Below are 12,407 nucleotides of genomic sequence, written 5' to 3'. Positions count from 1 at the left end.
CGCGTTTAAGCTTCTGTCACTCTAGCAACCCACTATAAGAAAATCATAACATATTGCAAACCCTACAGCATGAATCCCTTACGTCTACGCGGCACGGAGGGCACTGTAGGACATCACCAAAATAAAACATGCAACTCAAACCAATCTAGATCATCAATCAACCCAAAAGACAAAATAAATCTACTCAAAACAGCATAGGATGGCAACACATCATTGGATCATAATATGTGGCATAAAGCACCATGTTCATGTAGGGGATTACAACGGGGTGCAGGAGAGTGGAACGCTTAAAAGAGATGAGGAATGTGATGAAGGAAGTGATGTTGATGAAGACGATGACCGCAGCGATGGTTCCCCCAACGGCACTCCGGCGCCACCGAGAGAGAGGGGGAGAGAGTCTCCCCATTGTGTTTCCTCCTCCATGGCCTCCCCCTACATGGGGAGAGGTTCTCCCCCTTGTGCTTACTCCTCCATGGCCTCCCCCCTAGATGGGGAGAGGTTCTGTCTCTAGTCCTTGGCCTCCATGGTGATGATGGCCCCCTCCGGCTTCCTCCTCCATGGCCTCCGATGATGATGGTGCCCTCCGGCAGGGCGCTGGAGAGGGCCTAGATTGAATTTCGTGTGTACAGAGGCTTGCGGCGGCGGAACTTCTCGTCTAGGGTTCTTTTTGGAGGTTACGGAATATATAGGAATTTTTGGCGTCGGTCTCACGTCAAGGGGGTCCACGAGGAAGCGACAAGTCGCCTCCGTGCGCCCTGGGGAGTGTGCGCGCCCCCCGTCCTGTGGCTTCCTTGATGACCCACAAGTATAGGGGATCTATCGTAGTCCTTTCGATAAGTAAGAGTGTCGAACCCAACGAGGAGTAGAAGGAAATGATAAGCGGTTTTCAGTAAGGTATTCTCTGCAAGCACTCAAATTATCGGTAACAGATAGTTTTGTGATAAGGTAATTTGTGACGGATAACAAGTAATGAAAGTAAACAAGGTGCAGCAAGATGGCCCAATCCTTTTTGTAGCAAAGGACAAGCCTGAACAAACTCTTATATAGAGAAAAGCGCTCCCAAGGACACATGGGAATTATCGTCAAGCTAGTTTTCATCACGCTCATATGATTCACGTTCGTTACTTTGATAATTTGGTATGTGGGTGGACCGGTGTTTGGGTGTTGTCCTTCCTTGGACAAGCATCCCACTTATGATTAACCCTTATTGCAAGCATCCGCAACTACAAAAGAAGTATTAAGGTAAACCTAACCATAGCATGAAACATATGGATCCAAATCAGCCCCTTACGAAGCAACTCATAAACTAGGGTTTAAGCTTCTGTCACTCTAGCAACCCATCATCTACTTATTACTTCCCAATGCCTTCCTCTAGGCCCAAACAATGGTGAAGTTTCATGTAGTCGACGTTCACATAACACCACTAGAGGAAAGACAACATACATCTCATCAAAATATCAAATGAATACCAAATTCACATGACTACTTATAGCAAGACTTCTCCCATGTCCTCAGGAACAAACGTAACTACTCACAAATCATATTCATGTTCATAATCAGAGTGGTATTAATATGCATAAAGGATATGAACATATGATCTTCCACCAAATAAACCAACTAGCATCAACTACAAGGAGTAATCAACCCCACCACAGGAGACTATAAAGATCAACTCTGACGCCACCTTCCTGTCGGCCAATGGATAGTGTTGGGCGGGAGCGATCGCAAGGGACTCCAGAGGACGGGTTTTGATGTCAGTTTGTGAACAGATTGGCACTGCAGCAAGTGTGGAAGAAGCTGAGGCCCGGGCAGCTTTGGTTGGCCTGAAGGCGGTGGCAGAAGCTTACAGAGGGGCAATAGTGCTTGAAATGGACTGTTTGGTGATAGTAAATGATTTAAAAGGTGAAACTCAGAGCCTATCACCATGTTATGGAGTGTTATAGGATATGCTGGACATCTTGGGGTTTTTTTTGCATCCTTCAGCGTCAATCATGTGAGTAGGGATTGCAACACCCTGGCCCATGAGCTAGCTGTGGAGGCAAGACAGCACGACGATCTTCGGCTCTCCGCGACGGTTCCGGCCAGGCTGATGACGAGGATGCGGGATGATTGTACTCCTCCCACTTGTGTATTATGTATACTCGAGTATCTAAAAAAAGAATAGGCCAATAAAAACCGGATTGCAATACCTTATGTGCAGTTCTGTCTCCAGCGTGGTGTCCTCCATAAGCCTCGGAGTGACACTTGTGTAGGATCTGTTCCTGTTCATGCTCAAGTACACAACGTCTAATAACACCATCTACTCCTTCTTTATAAAGGTGTGGGTCATCCCAAAAGTAATGTCTTAAATCATAGAAAAACTTTTTCTTTTGCTGGTATGTGAAACTAGGTTGTATAAATTTAGCAACAATGTAATTCGCATAATCAGCATACCATGGAGCAGTACGAGAAGCATTTATGACAGCTAGTTGTTCATTAGGAAAGCTATCATCAATAGGTAGTGGGTCATCAAGAACATTCTCTAACCTAGACAAGTTGTCTGCAATGGGGTTCTCAGCTCCCTTTCTATCAATAATATGCAAATCAAATTCTTGTAACAAGAGAACCCATCTAATAAGTCTAGGTTTAGCATCATTCTTTTTCATAAGGTATTTAAGAGCAGCATGATCAGTGTGAACAGTTACTTTAGAATCAACAATATAAGGTCTGAACTTATCACAAGCAAATACAACTGCTAAAAATTCCTTTTCAGTAGTAGCATAATTTCTCTGTGCACTGTCTAGAGTTTTACTAGCATATGGAATAACATTCAATTTTTTTATCAACTCTTTGTCCTAGAACAACACCTACAGCATAATCACTAGCATCACACATAATTTCAAAGAGTAAATTCCAATCAGGTGGCTAAACAATAGGTGCAGAAATCAAAGTCTTAAGTATTTCAAATGCTTCTACACAAGCATCATCAAACACAAAAGGAATATCATTTTGTAAGAGATTAGTCAGTGGCCTGGAGATTTTAGAGAAGTCCTTAATGAACCTCCTATAAAATCCGGCATGACCAAGGAAACTTCTTATACCTTTAATGTCCGTGGGACACAACATCTTTTCAATAGCATCAACTTTAGCTTTATCAACTTCAATACCTCTTTCAGAAATTTTATGCCCCAAGACAATGCCTTCATTAACCATAAAGTGGCACTTCTCCCAATTCAAGACAAGGTTAGTCTCTTCACATCTCTGCAAAACTCGATCAAGGTTTCTCAAGCAATCATCAAAAGAACTTCCATCAAAGGAGAAATCATCCATGAAAACCTCAACAATCTTTTCACAAAAATCAGAGAATATAGCCATGATGCATCTTTGGAAGGTAGAGGGTGCATTACATAAACCAAAAGGCATACATCTATAAGCAAAGGTACTGAAAGGGCAAGTAAAAGTGGTATTTTCTTGATCCTCTTTTGACACAGGTATTTGAGAGAAACCAGAATAACCATCTAGAAAGCAAAAATGTGTATGTTTGGATAGTCTTTCTAGCATTTGATCAATAAAAGGTAAATGGTAATGATCCTTTTTAGTAGCTTTATTTAATTTGAGGAAATCAATTACCATCCTATAACCTGTAACAATTCTTTGTGGGATCAATTCATCTTTATCATTAGGAACAACAGTGATACCTCCCTTCTTAGGGACACAATGGACATGACTTACCCACTAACTATCAGCAACGGGATAGATTATACCTGCCTTTAGAAGCTTTAGTATTTCTTCCCTTACCACTTCTTTCATCTTAGGATTTAACCATCGTTGGTGATCAACAACTGGTTTAGCGTCTTTCTCCAATTTTATTTTGTGCTGGCATAGAGTGGGACTAATGCCCTTAAGATCATCAAGAGTATATTCAATAGTAGCATGGTGCTTCTTCAGAGTTTTCAATAATTTCTTTTCTTCATGCTCTGAAAGGTTGGCACTAATAATAACAGGATATATCTTCTTTTTCATCAAGATAAGCATATTTAAGAGTATCAGGTAATAGTTTAAGCTCAAACACGGGATCACCCTTGGGTCGAGGAGGATACACTGGGATTTCAACAGGCAAGTTGTGTTTCAAAATAGGTCCCTGTTTAAAGAATACTTCATCTGTTTCCCTTCTTTCATTCATAAACATATCATTCTCATGGTCTAGCAAATACTGTTCTAAAGGATCATTACGAGGCACGGCAATAGAAGCAAGACCAATAATTTCATCTTTACTAGGCAATTCCTCATCACGGGGTTGTCTACGGAATTTAGCAAAATTAAACTTATGAGACATATCACCCAAACCGATAGTAACAACATCCTTTTTGCAGTCTATTCTAGCATTAACAGTATTCAAGAATGGTCTACCAAATATAATGGGACAAAAGCTATCTTGTGGGGAACCAACAACAAGAAAATCAGCAGGATATTTAACTTTCCCACACAAGACTTCAACATCTCTAACAATCCCAACTGGTGAAATAGTATCCCTATTGGCAAGCTTAATTGTAACATCAATTTCTTCTATCTCAGCAGGTGCAATATCATGCATAATTTCTTTGTATAAGGAATGAGGTATTGCACTTGCACTAGCACCCATATCACATAAGCCATGATAACAATGATCTCCTATTTTAACAGAAATAACATGCATGCCTACAACAGGTCTATGTTTATTTTTAGTATCAGGTCTGGCAATTCTAGCAGCTTCATTACAGAAGTAAATAACATGCCCATCAATATTATCCGCCAAGAGATCCTTAACCATAGCAATACTAGGTTCAACTTTAATTTGCTCAGGGGGTTTGGGTGTCCTAATATTACTTTTGTTGACCACATTTGAAGCTTTAGCATGATCCTTTATTCTAACAGGGAAAGGTGGTTTCTCAATATAAGCAGTAGGAACGACAGGATCATTATAAGTGATAGTCTTTTCTTCAACTTTAATAGGTGCAACTACTTTTACTTCAGTGGGAGGATTATATTGAAACCACTTCTCCTTAGGGAGATCAACATGAGTAGCAAAGGATTCACAGAAAGAAGCTACTATCTCAAAGTCAAGTCCGTATTTAGTGCTAAATTCACGGAAAACATCGGTATCCATAAAAGATTTAACACAATCAAACTTAGTTGTTATACCTGACTCCTTACCATTGTTGAGATCCCAATTTTTAGAGTTGCATTTAATTCTTTCCAATAAATCCCATTTGAATTCAATAGTCTTCATCATAAAAGATCCTGTACAAGAAGTATTGAGCATGGAGTGATTATTGAGAGAAAGCCGAGCATAAAATTTTTGAATAATAATTTCTCTTGAGAGCTCATGATTGGGGCATGAATATAACATTGACTTAAGCCTCCCCCAAGCTTGATCTATGCTTTCTCCTTTGCGAGGCCAAAAATATATATATAATTACGATCACGATGAACAAGATGCATAGGATAAAACTTCTGATGAAATTCCAATTTCAATGGGTTGTAGTTCCATGATCCCATATCATCACATAGCCTAAACCATGTCAATGCCTTTCCCTTCAAAGATAAAGGGAAGACCTTCTTCTTGATAACATCCTCGGGCATACCTGCAAGCTTAAATAATCCACAAACTTCATCCACATAGATTAGGTGCAAATCGGGATGTAATGTTCCATCACCTGTGAAAGGATTAGCTAGCAGTTTCTCTATCATACCTGAAGGAATTTCAAAGTAAACATTTTCAGTAGGTTCAGTAGGTTGAGGAGCAACTCTTTGCTCTACTGGTCGGGGTGAAGATACCCCGAACAAGCCCTTCAAAGGATTATGTTCCATAGTAACAAGTGACAGTAAATTTCAGCACACTATATAAATTTTTTCTCACCAAATTCCACCTACCAAAGGCGCTTCACTCCCCGGAAACAGCGCCAGAAAAGAGTCTTGATGACCCACAAGTATAGGGGATCTATCGTAGTCCTTTCGATAAGTAAGAGTGTCGAACCCAACGAGGAGCAGAAGGAAATGATAAGCGGTTTTCAGTAAGGTATTCTCTGCAAGCACTGAAATTATCGGTAACATATAGTTTTGTGATAAGGTAATTTGTAACGGGTAACAAGTAATGAAAGTAAAAAAGGTGCAGCAAGATGGCCCAATCCTTTTTGTAGCAAAGGACAAGCTTGAACAAACTCTTATATAGAGAAAAGCGCTCCCGAGGACACATGGGAATTATCGTCAAGCTAGTTTTCATCACGCTCATATGATTCGCGTTCATTACTTTGATAATTTGGTATGTGGTTGGACCAGTGTTTGTGTGCTATCCTTCCTTGGACAAGCATCCCACTTATGATTAACCCCTATTGCAAGCATGCGCAACTACAAAAGAAGTATTAAGGTAAACCTAACCATAGCATGAAACATATGGATCCAAATCATCCCCTTACGAAGCAACTCATGAACTAGGGTTTAAGCTTCTGTCACTCTAGCAACCCATCATCTACTTATTACTTCCGAATGCCTTCCTCTAGGCCCCAACAATGGTGAAGTGTCATGTAGTCGACGTTCACATAACACCACTAGAGGAAAGACAACATACATCTCATCAAAATATTGAACGAATATCAAATTCACATGACTACTTATAGCAATACTTCTCCCATGTCCTCAGGAACAAACGTAACTACTCACAAAGCATATTCATGTTCATAATCAGAGGGGTATTAATATGCATAAAGGATCTGAACATATGATCTTCCACCAAATAAACCAACTAGCATCAACTACAAGGAGTATACAACACAACTAGTAACCCACAGGTACCAATCTGAGGCTTTGGGACAAAGATTGGATACAAGAGATGAATTAGGGTTTCAGAGGAGATGGTGCTGGTGAAGATGTTGATGGAGATTGACCCCCTCCCAATGAGAGGATCGTTGGTGATGACGATGGCGATGATTTCCCCCTCCCGGAGGGAAGTTTCCCTGGCAGAACAGCTCCGCCGGAGCCCTAGATTGCTTCCGCCAAGGTTCCGCCTCGTGGCGGCGGAGTTTCTTCCCGAAAGCCTGCTTATGATTTTTTCCAGGGTAAAAGACTTCATATAGCAGAAGATGGGCACCGGAGGCCTGCCAGGGGGCCCACGAGGCAGGGGGCGCGCCCCCACCCTCGTGGATGGTGGGTGGCCCCCTCTGGTACTTTCTTTGCTCAATATTTTTTATTAATTCCAAAAATAACTGCCGTGGAGTTTCAGGACTTTTGGAATTGTGCAGAATAGGTCTCTAATATTTGCTCCTTTTCCAGCCTAGAATTCCAGCTGCCGGCATTCTCCCTCTTCATGTAAACCTTGTAAAATAAGAGAGAATATGTATAAGTATTGTGACATAACGTGTAAAAACAGCCCATAATGCAATAAATATCGATATAAAAGCATGATGCAAAATGGACGTATCATTCCTCATGAAGCTTCTGGTCCTTCCTCAATGCTTCGGGGGTCTCTTTTGGTCCTTAAAAATTACCGTAATTTTTCACCCCAGTTCGAGAACTTCTATTTCTGCACAAAAGACGACACCATGGTAGTTCTGCTGAAAACAACGTCAGTTCGGGTTAGTTCTAATCAAATCATACAAAAACCATATAAAATTGTTGTAAACCTTGCATGAATACTTCATAACTTATAGATACGTTGGAGACGTATCAGTAGTTACCTCTTTCCCTAACTTTTGTGGTTCTTCTCTTCGGCCATGGGTTCAGTGGTGGTCGTTGTGTGCAAAGTGCACTGCTTGAGGGCAGGGAGAGGTGGAGCACTTGGACGTTGAGAGCTAGGCCATGAGGAAGAAGATGATGGCAGGGGATCAAAAGCATAAGCTTCCACAGCATCAGGTTGCCCTTTTATAGGGTGGTGGGAATACAATGTAGAGACATGTCAATGCCACCATGCGATAGGAAATCTCCCCACATTTCCGTATTTAAGGAATAATTACACAGGGGGTGGAGTGGTAGTTGGTAACCTCTATGCGAGGATCGTGGTGCACGATCCCTCTTGATGGGACGTGAAATTGGTGGGAACTTTACCCATGTCCTCACGTCACATTGAACGCCAGGTGATGGATGCCAGGTGGCATAGTGGGCCTATGGAAAAGACTGGTCTGCGTTGTCACAACCAGATTGGATAATCTTCATAGTGGGACGCAAGAGTTCTTCCCGCAAAAGTAACTAGTGATACATCTCCAACGTATCTATAATTTATGAAGTATTCATGCTGCTATATTATCATTCTTGGATGTTTCACAATCATTTTATAGCAACTTTATATCATTTTTCGGGACTAACCTATTGACCCAGTGCCCAGTGCCAGTTGCTGTTTTTTGCTTGTTTTTTACATCGCAGGAAATCAATATCAAATGGAGTCCAAACACCGCGAAACTTTTTGCAGATTTTTTATGGACCAGAACACTCAGGATGGGCCAGAGCAGCACCTGGGGGTGCCTCGAGTGGGGCACAACCCACCAGGGCGTGCCTGGGGGCCTAGGCGCGCCCAGGTGGGTTGTGCCCACCTCGGTGGCCTCCCGCACCCCCTCTTTACCCCATAAATTCACAAATATTCCAAAACCCTTCGGGGTTAACCCAGATTAGAAGTTCCGCCGCCGCAAGGCTCTGTAGCCACCGAAAACCAATCTCGACCCCGTTCCGGCACACTACCGGAGGGGGAATCATCACCGGTGGCCATCTTCATCATCCCGGCGGCCACCATGATGAGGAGGGAGTAGTCCACCCTCGGGGCTGAGGGTTTGTATTAGTAGCTATGTGTTTAATCTCTCTCTCTCTCTCGTGTTCTTCAGATGTCACGATCTTGATGTATCGCAGGCTCTGTTAATATAGTCGGATCAAATGGTGTTTTCCCCTCTCTATCTAGTGATGAATTGAGTTTTCCCTTTGAGATTTCGTTGCTATCGGATTGAATACTTTTATGGATTCGAGAACAATTGATATATGTCTTGCAATTGAATACTCGTGGTGACAATGGGGTATCGTGTTGATTCACTTGATATTTGTTTTGGAATTCAACTCGCGGATTCTCGAGGTGACATTGGGGTAATCTATGCATAGGGGTTAATGCACGTTCTTGTATTTGTTTCTCCAGTAGAAATCTTGGGGCACTCTTTGAAGTTCTTTGTTTTGGATTGAGTATTATTAATATGAATTTGCTTTGGTGTTATTTTAGTACGAACTTTTGAATAGATCGAACGAAAAGACTAGCTTTGAGGTGGTTTCGTACCCTAAACAATTTATTCTTATGTTCTGCGCTAGATAGGAACTTTGGAGTGATTCTTCATGGCACTTTGAGGGATGGTTATTAATTGCTACCTCTTGAGCATGCGTTGGTTTTACCTTGAAGAGGAAAGGGTGATGCAGCAAAGTAGTGTAAGTATTTCCCTCAGTTTTTGAGAACCAAGGTATCAATCCAGTAGGAGATAACACACAAGTGACCTAGTACCTGCACAAACAATCAAGAACCTTGCAACCAACGCGATAAAGGGGTTTTCAATCCCTTCATGGTCACTCGCAAAAGTGAGATCTAATAAAGATAGTAAGATAAATATTTTTGGTATTTTTGTTGTATAGATTGGAAAATAAAATTGCAAAATAGTAAATGAGATGTGATGTAAATAAAATAGATGCAATATAATAAGAAAGAGACCCAGGGGCCATAGGTTTCACTAGTGGCTTCTCTCAAGATAGCATGTATTACGGTGGGTGAACTAATTACTGCTGAGCAATTGATAGAAAATCGCATAATTATGATAATATCTAGGCAATGACCATGAATATAGGCATCACGTCTGTGTCAAGTAGACCGAAACGATTCTGCATCTACTACTATTACTCCACACATCGACCGCTATCCAGCATGCATCTAGAGTATTAAGTTCATAAGAACAGAGTAACGCATTAAGCAAGATGACATGATGTAGAGGGATAAACTCAAGCAATATGATATAAACCACATATTTTTATCCTTGATGGCAATAATACAATACGTGCCTTGCTGCCCCTACTGTCATTGGGAAAGGACACCGCAAGATTGAACCCAAAGCTAAGCACTTCTCCCATTGCAAGAAAGATCAATCTAGTCAGCCAAATTAAACCGATAATTCGAAGAGACTTGAAAAGATATCAAATCATGCATATAAGAATTCAGAGAAGAACCAAATATTATTCATAGATAATCTTGATCATAAATCCTCAATTCATCGGATCTCGGCAAACACACTGTAAAAGAGTATTACATCGAATAGATCTCCAAGAACACCGAGGAGAACTTTGTATTGAAACCAAAGAGAGAGAAGAAGCCATCTAGCTAATAACTATGGACCCAAAGGTCTGTGATAAACTACTCACACATCATCAGAGAGGCTATGGTGTTGACGTAGAAGCCCTCATGATCGATTCCCCCTCTGGCAGAGCGCCGGAAAAGGCCCGAAGATGGGATCTCACGGGTACAGAAGGTTGCGGCGGTGGAAAAGTGGTTTCGTGGCTCCCCTGATGTTTTTAGTGTATAAGGGTATATATAGGCGAAAGAAGTACGTCGGTGGAGCTGCATGGGGCGCACGAGGGTGGGGGCGCGCCTACCCCCTGGGGGCGCCCTCCTGCCTCGTGGCCGCCTCGTGGCCGCCTCGCGGAGTTCCAGACTTCAACTCCAAGTCTTATGGATTGCTTTCGTTCCAAGAAAGATCATCGCGAAGGTTTCATTCCGTTTGGATTCTGTTTGGTATTCCTTTTTTGCAAAACATTGAAATAGGCAAAAAAACAGAAACTGGCACTGGGCCTTTGGTTAATAGGTTAGTCCCAAAAATAATATAAAAGAGCATATTAAAGCCCATTAAACATCCAAAACATATAATATAATAGCATGGAACAATCAAAAATTATAGATACGTTGGAGACGTATCAGTTATATGATCCAATTATATTAGCATTGTTGAGAGGTTGCACTAGTGAAAGTATGGACCCTAGGCCTCATTTCCAAGCATTCCAATACCGTTTTTGTGCCCGTTTACTATTTGCTACCTTGCTGTTTTTATTTATTCAGATTATAAAAATATATTTCTACCATCCATATTACACTTTTATCACCATCTCTTTGCCAAACTAGTGCACCTATACAATTTGCCATTGTATTGGGTGTGTTGGGGAGACAAGAGATTTCTTGTATTTGGTTGCAGGGTTGTTTGAGAGAGACTATCTTCATCCTCCGCCTCCCACGGATTGATAAACCTTAGGTCATCTACTTGAGGGAAAATTGGTACTGTCCTACAAAACTCTGCGCTTGGAGGCCCAACACGTGTCTACAAGAATAAAGTTGCGTAGTAGACATCAAGCTCTTTTCTGGCGCCGTTGCCGGGGAGGTGAGTGCTTCAAGGTATATCTTTAGATCTTGCAATTGAATATTTTAGTTTCTTGTTTTATCACTAGTTTGGTTTATAAAAGAAAACTACAAAAAAATGGAATTAAGGTTGCATCATATTATTCATCTTTATAATGTCTTTCTTGAAAATGATGGATCAGAAAATTGTGCTCAATTGTTAGAAGAAGAAGTCAATAAAATATTTGACATAAACTCCTTGAATGATGGGCATGATTTCAATGTTGTTAGTATGAACTCTTTGAATATCCATGATGCTAATGATATGCAAATCTACAAGCTTGGGGATGCTATATTTGATGAAGATGATATTTTTATCCCCCCAAGATTTGATGTGCAGATTTGTTATAATGATTGCATGCCTCCTATTTATAATGATTATAATGATGAAAGTGGATTCAGAGAGGTCATGACTTTATTTAATGATGAATCCAACATTTTGGATGAGGCTTGAATTGACTATGATAACAAAGTTGCTATCTATGATGATTATGGTGATGACATGTATGCTATAAAGAATAACAATAACCATGAAACTTGTCATCATGATTTTAATTTTCAATCCCATGATAGTTATTTTGTTGAGTTTCCTCCCACTACTATTGATGAGAAGAAATTTTCTTATGTGGAGAGTAAAAAAATTACTATGATTATGCATCATGAAAAGAGTGCCTTATGTGATGGTTATATTGTTGAATTTCTTCATGATGCTACTGAAAATTATTGTGAGAGAGGAACTTATACTTGTAGGAATTGCAATAATATCAAGTTTCCTCTCTATGTGTTGAAAGTTTTGAAGTTATGCTTGTTTTGCCTTCCTATGCTAGTTGATTTTTGCTCCCATAAGTTGTTTGCTCACAAAATGCCTATGCATAGGAAGTGGGTTAGACTTAAATGTGGTAGTCATATGCTTCATGATGCTCTCTTCATGTTTCAATTATTATCTTTTAATGCGAGCATCATTGAAATCATCATGCCTAGCTAAAAGGCATTAAAG

Source organism: Triticum aestivum, chromosome 1D (assembly GCF_018294505.1).
Source record: "Triticum aestivum cultivar Chinese Spring chromosome 1D, IWGSC CS RefSeq v2.1, whole genome shotgun sequence".
NCBI lineage: Eukaryota > Viridiplantae > Streptophyta > Magnoliopsida > Poales > Poaceae > Triticum > Triticum aestivum.
The sequence above is the reverse complement of the archived record's forward strand: the minus strand, read 5'-3'. Positions refer to the sequence as shown.